This window comes from Cenococcum geophilum (genome assembly GCF_001692895.1).
Source record: "Cenococcum geophilum 1.58 unplaced genomic scaffold K441scaffold_62, whole genome shotgun sequence".
Taxonomy (NCBI): Eukaryota; Fungi; Ascomycota; class Dothideomycetes; order Gloniales; family Gloniaceae; genus Cenococcum; species Cenococcum geophilum.
Genome location: NW_027137620.1, coordinates 864,287 through 878,106, shown reverse-complemented (window position 1 = coordinate 878,106; position 13,820 = coordinate 864,287).

The window sequence follows — 13,820 nt, the reverse complement described above, 5'->3', positions numbered from 1 at the left end:
AAACTATAGATTCCTATATAGGCTTTTGTAATATTCTAAAGTCCCTTAAGCTAGTCGTTCTCGTAATATATTTATCACTTCTCCTTATAGGGCCCTAGGTACTAGAAAGTTTAGTACTTACTATACTTTATATGGCACAGTTTTAATCTTTAGTAGTGGGGTTATATCTCTACTAACGCGACCCATCTTAGAGAACTCCTATACTAGAGCCTCTTCTTAGTTAAATAATATGGCCTTAAGGATCTCTTATTCTCTTAGCTAAATATCTCCTATAATTATACGCTCTAATTATTCTAGCTTTAGTTATATACTATAGGCCAGCTTAGTATATCGCGGCTTAAGGAAATAATTATACGGTTTAAGAGGTAATCCTTAAATAGACGCCTTTTGTCGACATAAGGCCACCTCTTACTATTTTACTATACCTCTTATAACTGTTCCATCTGGTGCCAATAAATTAACTAGGTAGACTTTATCTGCTTTCCATTTATACACAGTTGCTATATTTATAGCGTTTAGTTAAGCCTTACTCTAGCAGCTTTCTATTTATATTATAAATAGATCCGTCGTCTTTAATATTTAATATATAAGGGACTTAGCTTTTACTTTAAATACTAGCTTCTAATTCTTCCTTAAATATTTCTTTAAGACTTCCTTTAACGTTTTACTGTCGAGCTCTTTCTATCTAATATTATGCTCCTCTTTTTGCTAATAGCTCTGTCTAGCGGATATCTAAAACAGTATACGTCCATATTAAAGCCGCACCTTATTTCCCTCCTCTTTATTCTTTATATCCTTCTTATCCTAATACGCTAAGTTATAAGTAACCCCGGATATAATCCTAGCGGTTATACTAGCTATACATTTCCTAAACTGTTTTCTATACTAATACCTTTATCTAGTTTAAAGAACATTGCATCTTTATAGAATATTAAGAACCTCGTTTTAACTCTACTATCTTTTAATTAAATAATATAAGATACCTAACCTATTACGGTTCGTTTTATTACTAGTCTAGCCCTTACTAACTATAGCTTACTAAGTATCACCTTATATAACATTTCCCCTATAGCAATAAACGTTATAGATATTAAGACGTTACCTATTACTATAGGGACCGCATATACTAGCTTAATAAACTTAGACTAAGTTCCATTTATAGACGTTAGACGCGCGCCTTATAACTATAAAAGCAGACTTAATATTAGTAGGCCGTATTATAGGGCTACGCTTTCCTTAATAAGGTTAAGCTTAGCTCCAGAGTTAATTAAGCATTTAGCCCTTCTATCTCCTATCTACACTTCTACCTTTAGGCACCGCCTTTAAAACTAGATAAATTCTACTTCTTATTCGATCTAGTCCACTTTAGCAGTTGTTAGGCCGGCTTAATTAGCGTAGAACGTTAGGTATACTAATAACACGGATACCTTAACGTCCTCCTACTTCTATTAGTAAGGCTCCGCAAGGGGTAGTAGAAAAGGTTTAAAGAATAGCCTTATAACTTTAGGCATGTATATAAGGCAGTCACTAATAGTAACTTTAATAGTTTTTAATAAGATCTTATCCGCTATCACTATTGGGCTTAGAATATTTCCTTTTAGTATATCCATTATCCTAACTGGCTTTAGTTGTAATGCTTTAACTATTATTATTGCATCCGCTATTTACTCCGTCTGTCTTAGCTATTTAGTGTAATTCATTTCATTACCCCTATTACTGCTTAACGGTGGTTAAGGAGCCTGCTACTAGGGCCATAGTGTAATTTGGATATATCCTCCTAGTTGTATATTTTAAACCATTGCCGGTTATAGACTAGATAGTTTTAGAGGCTATTTTATTACCCTTACTTCCCCTTACGGTCTTTTAAGATTATATACCTATAGCATAGGCTATAATTAGGTTGCGGCCCCTACTAAATTAATGTATATTAACTTTATTTAGTATATATCTTCCTAGGACTTACTAAGTTCCTCTTTACTTTTAGCGTTATTACTCTCTACAAGCTCTACGGAAGCTACCTTTAGTTAAACACCTATCGCTAGCGTATTAGGATTAATATTCGCGTTCTACCTTAGCTAGTCTTTAAGAAACTAAATCTAATTATCACTTAGTAAATACAGAATTATATTTCCTAGGCGCTTACGTGTTCTAGCGTATATTTAGTTATTTTTATTTATATATAGGAAACTATAACAAACTAACTCTTTAAGCTCTGGACACTAATTAATAAAATAGTGGGCACCCCTATATCTATAATATGTCTAATTTTATATCTAGTATGCGCTAAAGTTCCCTAGCCCTCTATACCTTCCTAGGCCCGGCTTATATCGTTTTTATAGCGCTCCCTTATAGGGTGGCTATAGTCTATTATTACCTAGTGCCGGTTATAGGTCCATTTATTCTTAACGCATTAACGCCCTATTTAGGAGCTATGTATACCATATTAAATCTTAGCAAATCCTATCTAGGAATAGCATTAAAGATACAATACCTACCAATCTAACTATCCTAAGATTAAGCTTTCGGAGTTAATTAGTAAGTTTCTCTAATTTAGGGTCTATTTCCTAAGTCGCTTAACAGGTATTTACTAACTCGCTTAGCTAAGAGACTATAGGTAGTTAAAGGGTAGTATCTCTTTAGTTTATTATAGCTAGTTACTAATTATAGAATTGTCTAACTAGCTAACAAAGGCCTTATTCCTTAGGATTTATAATTAATAACTAATTGGCGTCTTTATGCGAATTAAGCCTATCTTCTATAGCTTTCCTCAGCAGGTAGAAGTTAAAAGACTTTCGCCTATTGGGGTCGGCTTCTGTTTTAGTTATTATATATCTTTAGTATTTAAATAGGAGTCCTCTTGCGAACTAGTACCCTTGTTTACGGTTTTCTAAATTACTAGCCTTAGTAACCTTCTAGGAGATTAACGTAAACTGCCTATAGTATTCGCGTATACTACTAGGTAGATTATTTCTACACTATAGTATATAAGCTTCTAAAAATTCTACCGTTTTAACTTATTAAAAGTAGTTACTTCCTTAGTAGTCTGTCCTAAGCTTTCCTATAAGTTCCATCTAGTTACTAATAGTAAACTTAGGCAGACTTTAGATCTATATCCCTATCTAATAGTCGCAATACTCCAGAAATCCTTAATACTTTTTATTATCCATAACACGGTGCTGGATACATAGCCGCTTATACTATTCAATAAATTACAACATATTTTATCCCGTAAAGTAAGGGGTTCTAGGGATTCCTAGAGCCGGTATAGGCTAGGCTATAACATATACCTTATCTTATTCTATTAGTAGTTTAGTAGGAGGTAGCAGACCTATAGTCTTTCTAGGGATAGGCAGGTGGACCTCGTAACCCTTATCCTCTATCTATTAAGGGTTATCGGTCCCTAACATTGTGGGAGTTAAGGTTAGTATCGTATACCCTAGTTTAGAAGAGCTTCGCGGTTTAATAGGCTGCTTACTTTCCTCTCCCTTTTTAGCACCCTTACTGTTATCGTAAAATAGGCCTAATATTCCTAATAATCCCTTTATTAGTACTGTCGCCATTGTTATAAATTTAAAGGTAGCTCTAATAAATGCGAGAATAATAGTATAGACTGTTGCAAATATAGTAAACAAAATATAAAAGACTTTTCTCTACTGTTCCTGGTGTACCATAGTCCTTCCTTTTATCCTTCATCTTACTATGCTACGTACTCGCCTTCTTATCGCTACTTACCGACTACTATTCCCGCATAAAGAGCTCAGCAAGTGTTATTAGTTCATTCTTTATAGCGGTAGCTACGTATAGGTCGCTTATATACCCGTGCTTCTTTATCTTAGTCGTTCTATCGCAGTTCCAGATCGTTCCTATACGTCTTCTATATATAAAGCACCAGACTTCTAATCTAAAGAGCTTGCCGTCGTCCCTATATAGAATGCCATAAAATATATAGGAGGGTACGACCTCTCTAAGATCTTAGAAAGTCTTAGTGCTATCTATTAATCAATTGGTCAGTCTATTAGTCGGTTACCCTTAGTCAGAATTAAGCAGTAAGAAGAGAAAGAAAAGAGTATATTAAAGGAAAATTGTATATCTGTTAGTGTCGCCTAAGTTATTAAAGACTTTAAGGGCTCTAAACCGATCTATATAACTTATAGAAGGCCTAGACTCTCCTAAAGCTACGCCTAATCTAGATATTAAATCTAAGGGGCCAAATTACACCACTATACTATTAGATTAGAATTAAGAAAGGTAACAAATAAAAGGCAGCCTTTAGGTTAAAGAAAGGACTATATAAACTATTAGTTATGCAATTTGGGCTTATAAACGCACTAGCGATATTTTAGAAACGTATTAACAATATATTAGAAAAACACTTAGATAAATTTATTATAGTATACCTTAATAATATTATTATCTACTTAATAACTAAGAAAGAATACGGGGAATATATTAAATAGGTTTTAAAGAGACTATAGAAAGAACAGATGCTAGTAGTAATTAAGAAATNCAAGTTCTTCNCTAGGAAGACCAATTTTATTAGATTTATTATTAAACTAGGCCAACTTAGTATAGATCTAAAGAAAATTAAGGCTATAGTAAATTAGTAAGAACTAGAGAACGTTATATAATTATTAGTCACACAAGGTGACTTACCAATAATGACTACTCAAGTAGGTTATAGTAATGTTGGTTAATAAAGCTTATTAATTGGAATGAGGGAGGGTGAGGAGCTTAAGGCTCCTCGCTACGCTAGTGCCGCGGCGACATGTAATAGCAACTTGCCATTACGTGACGGTAACTTGCCTTATTCCCGACACTAGCAACTCTTTTTTTATAGTTGCCATCTATATATAAATACTGCTTAACTATTATAACAAATATAGATCCTCCTTACTTACTATTACTATTGTAATATAAGTCTCGCTATCCCAAAAATTTGCCTCTTAGCACGTGGTGCTTTCTTGCTAAGAAGTTATAGGTAGACATCCTACGCGGGCCGCTAAGGCGCTAGTGGCAAGCAAGCTAATAGCGATTTTCTATGCCGGGTATAGAAAATCCTAATTAGCTAGTTAAAATTAGGGTCTATAGAGCGTTATACTTTTACTCCCTTTTAACCTAACCTTTAACTTATATATATAGAGTGTTGGTATTAACAAACGTTTCTAGAACCTTGTTTAGGTTTAGCTTTGTTATTATATCTATTAGGTTATCTTATCTATTAACCTATTAAATTTTAAAGAGTTTTTGCCGTTTATAGGATTAATAAAGTGCTATAATATTGATTATAAGGCGCTTCTCCTTTGTGGTACTAAGCTTAACTAAATACTTATAGAGGGAATATAAGTTAGTATATACGATTATAGGGATAATAGGAAGTTCGAGTTAATTTATAATTATCTTTAGGGTAGTTCTAATTGCAATTACTATATTAACTCCGCCAACTATTCTATATATCTCTAATACTAGAACGCTTTAAGTAACGCGCTTACTCTTAATTAAGCTCTAATAGATAAGATTGCCGTAAATCGTAAAGTTATTCTCTCTAGTAAATTCGTTTATAATAATAATCTTATATCCTAGCTAGGAGCTAAAATCTTTATTATTTATAAATAATCTATTAATAAATATAAAGAGCTTAGCGGTGGGAAGATTAATAGGTATGTAGAGTAGTCCCTAGTTAAGATAGTTTATTTACTAAAAGAGACGCTTATTTAGGGCAAGGACGTTATCCTTAGTTAGTTCCTAGTGTTAAGCGGTAATAGAGAGATTAAATAAAGCCTTAGGTTAATAGATAGAAGTAATATAAGCTCTATAAGCGCGTTACTCTACATATCCTTATTTTAGAGAATTAACATTAATAACGTTAATCTTTTTACCTTAACCCTTCTGGCACAAAGCAATAGAATCCTTATTTAGGGAGAGGATACATCCATTAAAGAGTAATAGTATTATCAAATTAAGCTTTTCCTTTAGCTTTGCTATAAGATTTGCCTTTACTAGCTCGTCTTCTTTAAGAGCTAAGAATTAGTTATCTCCTAAGATAATTATATTATTGGTTTATATACTAATAATTCTAAATAAAGTTTCTATAGTTGTAATAAGGAAGTAGGGATTAAATATAAAAGTAGTTATTAAAAGCTTCTCTTTATGGTGCTTGCTATAGGTAGCCTACTAGTGAATTCCTGCTTCTGCGATTCTATATAATGGCTTAAGCATAACTATAATTATATCTTCGGAATATTAGTGGCGAATTTACTCTAGAAGATATGCTAATATTAAGCGCTAAGGTGTATCTCTAATTAGGTATAGGCCTAAGTAATATCTTATAGATAGACCGCTATTCTATTCTTTATTAGAGAGGGAGCTAGTATAATAATAACTCGCTAACTGGCTCGTTAAATCATAGGAGATTATATAAAAATTACCTCCTTACTATTATTATTATAGCCTTAGATAATAAGCCTTAATTTCTTAAATAGGGCGTTAGTAGCTTTACCTTTAATCTTATTAACCATTCTTAACTTAAAGATGCGAACTTTATTAAACTTGGTAGGGTTATACTTCTTAAATTTAAAGACTCCTCTTATAATAAGGCTATTAATCTTCTACTTATTAGATACTTAAAAAGGAGCTCTAGGAGTTATAATACGACCTTCCTTTTAGAGCTGTTTTACGAGTTTAAAGTTAGCCTTTTCCTTAACTGTTATAAAGGCCATTAATAGCTTAACTCTATTCTTAATAGCGGCGACAAATTGCTTTTTAAAATTAATAAAATGTTAGTAATTTCGTGATCCCTTTAGGCGACCTCTACTGCGTTATAGTTGCGGTATATCTACTATAATTATATTAGAATTATGGTCGCCTTCTAGAGTATATTAATTATAGCTCTCTTCTAGGGCGTCTTCTATAGCATCCTATAAAGGCTTAGAATTATTATCTTTATAGTAAGGCTTAATAATAGTTAAACGGAATTAAGTGGGTCTATAAGGCATCTAAATAGTATAAGTTTAATTATTAATTATAATAAGTTAATATGGGCCTAACTATCCTCCCTTTTTATACTATACGCGTACCTTAGACTAGAGTGGCAGATTAAGCGTAGTTAAGGTATTTAGGCCATTTCTTATTCCTAGTGCGTTGTTAACCTAGCGTATAGCGTAGAGATATTATACCTCCTTTATTGCCTTATAAATAGCCTTAGCTTATTATATAATAGAGGGAGACAGTAAAGAATTATTAGTTATTTAAGGGTAGGTGCTAAAGACTAGTAATATAGGTATAAGTCCATCCGGGCCAGCGGAATTATTAATGGCTTTAATAGCTATTTATAAGGTAAGTTTTTTGCTAGCATCCTCTAATTCTAAAGAGATAATCTTATATACGCGGCGTAATAGCGTATAATATTGTTCTACTTTCCTAATACTATTATATGCCTTAATAGGGACTTCCTTAACCTTAATTGCTATTGCCTTTATCTGTTATTGGAACTCTATAGATAAGAAGTTCTTTCCTATATTATAGACAATTTAATTAGGGGGTCCTAGGTAGATATTAATCTAGCATAATTATAGGGTATCCTATACGTTTCTAGCTAATATATTCTTTAAGAAACGTGCGGCTTAGAAGGAGGTTAAGAAGTTAATAACTTAAAGTACTGGCTTGNCGCTAAGATATATAACGTTAACAATAATATAGAAGTTAAAGTTGTAGTTATCTTTAAGGGTGAACTTAAATCAGCTAGGGGACTTCTGGTTTATTTAGTAGTAATAGCAGTACTTTATAAGATACTTAATTGCCTTAACCTTAACTTTATAGCCTATTTATTAAAGAACCCTAAGCAATTAGTAAACGGATAGGTGGCTAAAATAATAGTATAGTTAACGTAACTCTAACTTAGTTAAATAGCTCTAAGTAACACTCTTTTCTAGTTATTAAAGGAGTAGCTAAGGGTAACCCTACTTATATATAATAGGCACCCGATTATCTCCCTGTATAAGTATATTCTTAAGGTTATTAAGCTTAACGCCTAATTTATTTATATCTCTAATATAGAATAGAAATGGAGTGTTTATAGGAATAATATAGAAAGTAATATATCCTAAGGGGGTTTGGACCCTAATTGTACTAAGAGAGATCGCGGTACCCTTACTAAAACGTATTATATATTAGCCTGCCATTAATTAATTAATCTAGACAGAAGTATTAAGTTATTAAAGAGCTTAAACTTGAGGTTCTCCTGCTATAGATACTCCTACGGCTTCTATATCTAGCATAATACTATAGAAGACGTTCGCTGAGTATCTATTATTAAAGGAGAATGTAGAGCTCTCCTTTAGCTTATTAAAGATATTTAACTTTATAGTAAAATGGAGCGTAGATTAGTTATTAAGAATAGTAACGGTTTGTGTACTATTTACCTTACTATACTTAGTAAAGTATTAGTTGGGTAAGTAGTCCTTAATTTCTATATCTATAAGGAGCTATTTAGCCTTATTAACCTTACCCTTAAGATCTTCTACGCCTTTATATTAAACTAGGAAGCTTTAAAAGTAAGCTATAGTAGCTTTATAATTTCTAACGTTTCTTATACTCTAGCGAAACTTATTATATACCTCCTTTCGCTTATTAAAAGAATGCCTAGTTAACTAGTAATTCGGTTTCTTATAAACGTAGTACTTTTTCTAGCAATTACTTTAAAATAAACCTCTATAAGGACCTCCACCTTTACCTTATAGTTATTAATTATACCCTCTACTATATTACCTACTACGGCTACTATATGTTTAATCAGTCTAGTTATAATTATATTAGCCGGGCGGGTTAATTAAAGTAGGTTAGAGTTAGGCGTTAAATTGCTATACTTTTTAAGAGCGTAGAGCGGTGCTAATAGAAGATCTTAATTAAGTATATACTCCTTTAAAAGTATTTATAGGATTAAAGAGAGTAAGGTTATATTCTTTAATACCTTAATATGCGCTAATGACTTAATTATATAGGCTAAAGTCCTCTTAATATAATTTGGATAAACCACGCTAAATTATCTAAAGTTAATTAAAGAGCTTTTAAAGATAATTAAGCTAAGGGACACCTGGGTTTGTAGCAATAATCCTTAAAAAGGTAGCCTCTCTCTATTCTAATATATACTGCTACTTATTCTCTTCTATTTTAAAGTGGTATCTTAACTTATATATTATGCGGTTAAAATTATATCCTTTTCCTACTAAATAATTATAATAGAAGGTACTAGCTCGGCCCTTAAGCATAATGGAATAGGCGTTATAGTATTAATTAGACTCTATTCCTACTATTTAGCAACAGTTATAAAAGATATATAGTTTTAAATTAAGAATATTATATAATTCCCCGCTAAACTTCTTCTCCTAATCTAAGTAGAGCTTTGCAAGCTCTATAAGCAATTTTAAACTGCCTTCGATTTAAGATTAAGATAGAGGAGGTAGAAGTTGTATTATAGGCTATAGTGGGGACGTAGGTCTAGTCGGTGGAGTCTAAAGGTTATTAAATTGTGGAGTAATAGGATCCTATACCTGCTTATATTAGGGTATAGTATCTAATATTAAAGCTATAGGTTAAATTAGATACAGAGGAGTTAAGGGCGGAGGTAGATTCGTCTTTAGAGGTATATTACTTAGATTCCATTATAAGTTAAGCTTCCTTATAGTGCGTAGTTGGTGCTTAATCTCTTATAGAGTCTATTTGTGCTCTTCTTTTACGTTAATAACCTGCTCCTAAATATTATCTCTAATAGTACCCCTATCTATAGGTATAAAGACTCTATACTCCCATAAGAAGTTACGGAAGTCTTATATAATATCCTTCTTTATAGAAGTCTATATTCCCTTTATCCATTTAATAAAGTCCTCCCTTATACAGTACTATAGTATAGTATTGTTATATTTACTGTCTTTATAGTATACTATACAGTATAATAAGAATCCGTTTAGGTCCTATTGCTTAGCGTTTATAAAGTTAATTATATTAGTATTCCATATTTCCGGGTTAATGTCCTTCTCGTACTTCTTTAGATAGGTTAACGCTATAGTAGGTATAGAATTGACGGGGTGTCGTACGTTAAAGGTAGGTAGGATTTTCGGTTTTATAGGATCTCGTAGGTTTACTATTAAGAGGTAGGCAATTTAAGATGTTATTCAACGCGTTTTAGATATCGTTTAACGCGTTTTAGACGTTAACTTAGGACCTTAGGTTTAGTAACACTTCTAACCTAAAGTACTTAACCAAATCTTTATAAACGCAGTTATTCTATATAATAAACGCAACTTAGTATCTCCTAGTACTTAGTAACACTTCTATTACTAGTTTTCCGCAAGTCTAAGGTAGTATAGTATTGCCGGGATCCATTCTATATAAGCGTATATAGCACCTCTATATAAGACTATCTCTTCTATTTAAAAACCTAGCTGCTCTATAGTTGACTATATATTTAACTACTAATCAGTATTAGTTATATAGGGTGACTCACTAATAACGACTACTTAAGTAGGTTATAGTGATATTGGTTAATAAAGCTTATTAATTGGAATGAGGGAGGGCGAGGAGCTTGAGGCTCCTCGCCACGCTAGTGCCGCGGCGACACGTAATGGCAACTTGCCATTACGTGACGGCAGTTTACCGTACATGACGGCAACTTGCCTCATTCCCGACAATAATTAAGATCGTTTTTAGGGTTTTATAATTACTGCAGAAGGTTTATAGCGCAATAGTTAAAGGATATTAAACTATTTACGCAATTAATAAAGAAAGAAGAACTATAGGTATAGGGAGAGGAACAGTAAGAACTCTTTAGGAAAGTTAAAGAGTTATTTACCTAGGAGCCAGTTCTTAAGATCTATTAACTAGGTCTAGAGACGGTTATAGAAATATATGCATTAGATTATATACTAGGGGCGTACTTTATATAGAAATATTAAGATAGATAGTACCTAGTGGCATATTATAGTCAAAAGATAATACTATTAGAGTTAAACTATAATATCTATAATAATAATAATAATAATAATAATTTATTGCTTAACGTCCGATTTAGATCCCTATTAGGCCCACGCGGACTACTCCTTATTTACATATGGGGAGAAAACTCTATTTAAGAAAAATAAGAAAACCCCATAATCTATCTCCCCGCCTTTTAGGACTCGCCTACTTAGCGCCTACGAGTCGCCTATGGTGCTCTACTACCTTACTGTTTANCCTCCTTGGGAACCACTGCTGCCGTAACAAGCCTACGGACGCGCTAGTATCATAAACTATTACTCTACTACTGTAGAGTTACTAGGGGGCACCTNCTGCTCGCCCCCTTGCCTTCTATTACCATTTCCCTTGTAACCCGGAACTAATTTAGCACATTTTAACTAATAAGCCACTAGGTGACCGCCTTAAGGCCTTTTTATATTAAGAGTAGTATATTATAGTTCTCTGTGCCAGCTGCTAAGAGTATTATTTCTTAATTGGTGCGTAGGGGGCATAGCAGTATTACGTGTTTTGGTGTCTGTCTTGGCCAGCCACATTCGCATCTTGGGCTACCTACTAGGACACCCACCTAGTAAAGCCAATCTTTTAGTCCTATTATTCCTATTCTTAAGAGTGTTGCTATTATGTTTTCTGCCTTTATTAGGCCTTCTCAGAGCCCTTAGGTATTTACCCCCTATAGCGTTAACTATGCTATAGCTTAGGTTTGTCTTGCCTAAGTTAGCCTTTGTACCTTTAACTCCTATTTACCTCTCCAGCGTTAGTCCAACCAGTATTATATTGCGGTAGATGGTTTCCCGGCATTCTTGTGTGTTCTACTTTAGCTCCTTTCTCTGTCTTACTGTTGTCTTTACTAACCTCTTACGCGTCTCCCTTCCTTCTCTATATGGGCCTGGGCCCTAAAGCGGCACTATTCTTCTTCTGCTTTCTTTACCTGTTTCTCTAATATCTCTTCCCTACTTTGGAGTTGTTGGTTTATTCTCCTACGGGGCACCCTAGGGTCCCTCCATAGTTTACTTAGGCGTGTCTTAATGTACTTTATAACATTAGAGTTGCGTTTATTTTGCGTCCTTTGTATTGCAGCGGCTTTAATATGTAACTGTAGGGGGGGAATATTGGATTCCTTCTCAAGCAGTGCTGTGGCCGTTTGCTTATACCCGCCTGTGATACTCCGGAGGCAGGCTGTCTGGACCTTTTGAAGTGGTTTAAGGAGTGATTTAGGGGGGCCCTTCTCAGTTTCTCCAATGGCCCAAATACTGGATAATATCTATAATAAGGAGTTATTAGGTATAGTTACAGTACTAAAGAAATAGAGAGTATTCTTATAAGGTATAGAGAAACTATTTATAGTTAAGACGGATTATAAGAACCTAATAGGATTCCTAATAATAAAGGAACTTAACTAAAAATAGATTAGATAGGCAGAGATACTTATAGAATACTATTTTAAGATTTAGTATACTAAGGGTATAGACAACACGCAAGCAGACGCTCTAAGTTAAAAAGCTAAACTATAAAATAACAAGAAGCCGTTAGGGGCTTTACTATAAAAAGATATAGATGGACTAATTAGATACAATTATCCAAAAATTATAATAACTTAAGAAGAATTAGACAAAGTTTATAAGTTACTAGAAAGCTTTTAAGCATAAAGAATTCTAAAGGTATAGCTAGAAGATCTATAAATAGATATATATAAAAATTAAGAAGCGAAATATATCCTAAAAAGTATAGCAGAACACTTTATAGAAGATTTCTATAAGGGAATAACTTAAGGACATAATAGAGCTACGGGCTTAGTGTTAAGACTTTAAAAGGAGTATATTATTAACGGAATTTAGGGCTTAGCATAAAAAGTTATAAAGGAATATTTAGATTACTAGAGGAATAAACTAATAAGGTATAAGCTATATAGAAGGCTATAACCTATTAAAATACTAACAAGACTATAGGAGGTTATATTATAGGACTTTATTATTAAGTTACTAAAGTTAAGAGATCCTATTACTAAACAAGATTATAACGCAATTTTAGTAATAGTAGACAAGCTTATAAAGTGGGGATACTTTATAGTATATATAGAAGAGATATTAGCAGAAAATATCGCTAGAATCTATATTAAGGAAGTATTTATAAGACATAGAGCACTAAGTAAAATTATATTAGATAGAGATCTAAAATTTATAGTAGTATTCTAAAAGGTATTCTTAGCGGAATAGGGGGTTAGAGTAGTAACTTCTACTATATATTATCTGCAGATAGACGGTTAAACGGAAAGACTAAATTAGACACTAGAGCAGTATCTAAGACACTATATTAATTATATATAGAATAATTAGGTATTATTATTACTAGTTATATAGTTTATATATAATATAACACCTTAAGAAGGAATAGGCATATTACTATTTAAGGCAAATTACGGATATAAGCTAAGAATATTATTGTTACTATAATAAGTAAAGAAAATAAGTAGTATAGCTAAAGAAAGAATAAAGACNTTAATAAATCTTTATATANACCTTATAGAATTAGTAAANNAAGTATAANAGAGAATAAAAANGTACTATAANNCTAAGAGATCTAAGGGACTAGATCTTAAGGAGGGAGATAAAGTATAGCTACTATATAAAAATTTCAAGAGTTAATAACTAAGCAAGAAGTTAAACTATATTAGACTAGGACCTTTTAAAATTAAGTAGAAAATTTCACTAGTTATATTTAAGTTAAACCTACTAGCTAAAATAAAGATCTACCCTATATAGTATATTGTAATACTAGAGCTAGTATACGGGAATATTAAACTACTAATCTATAAG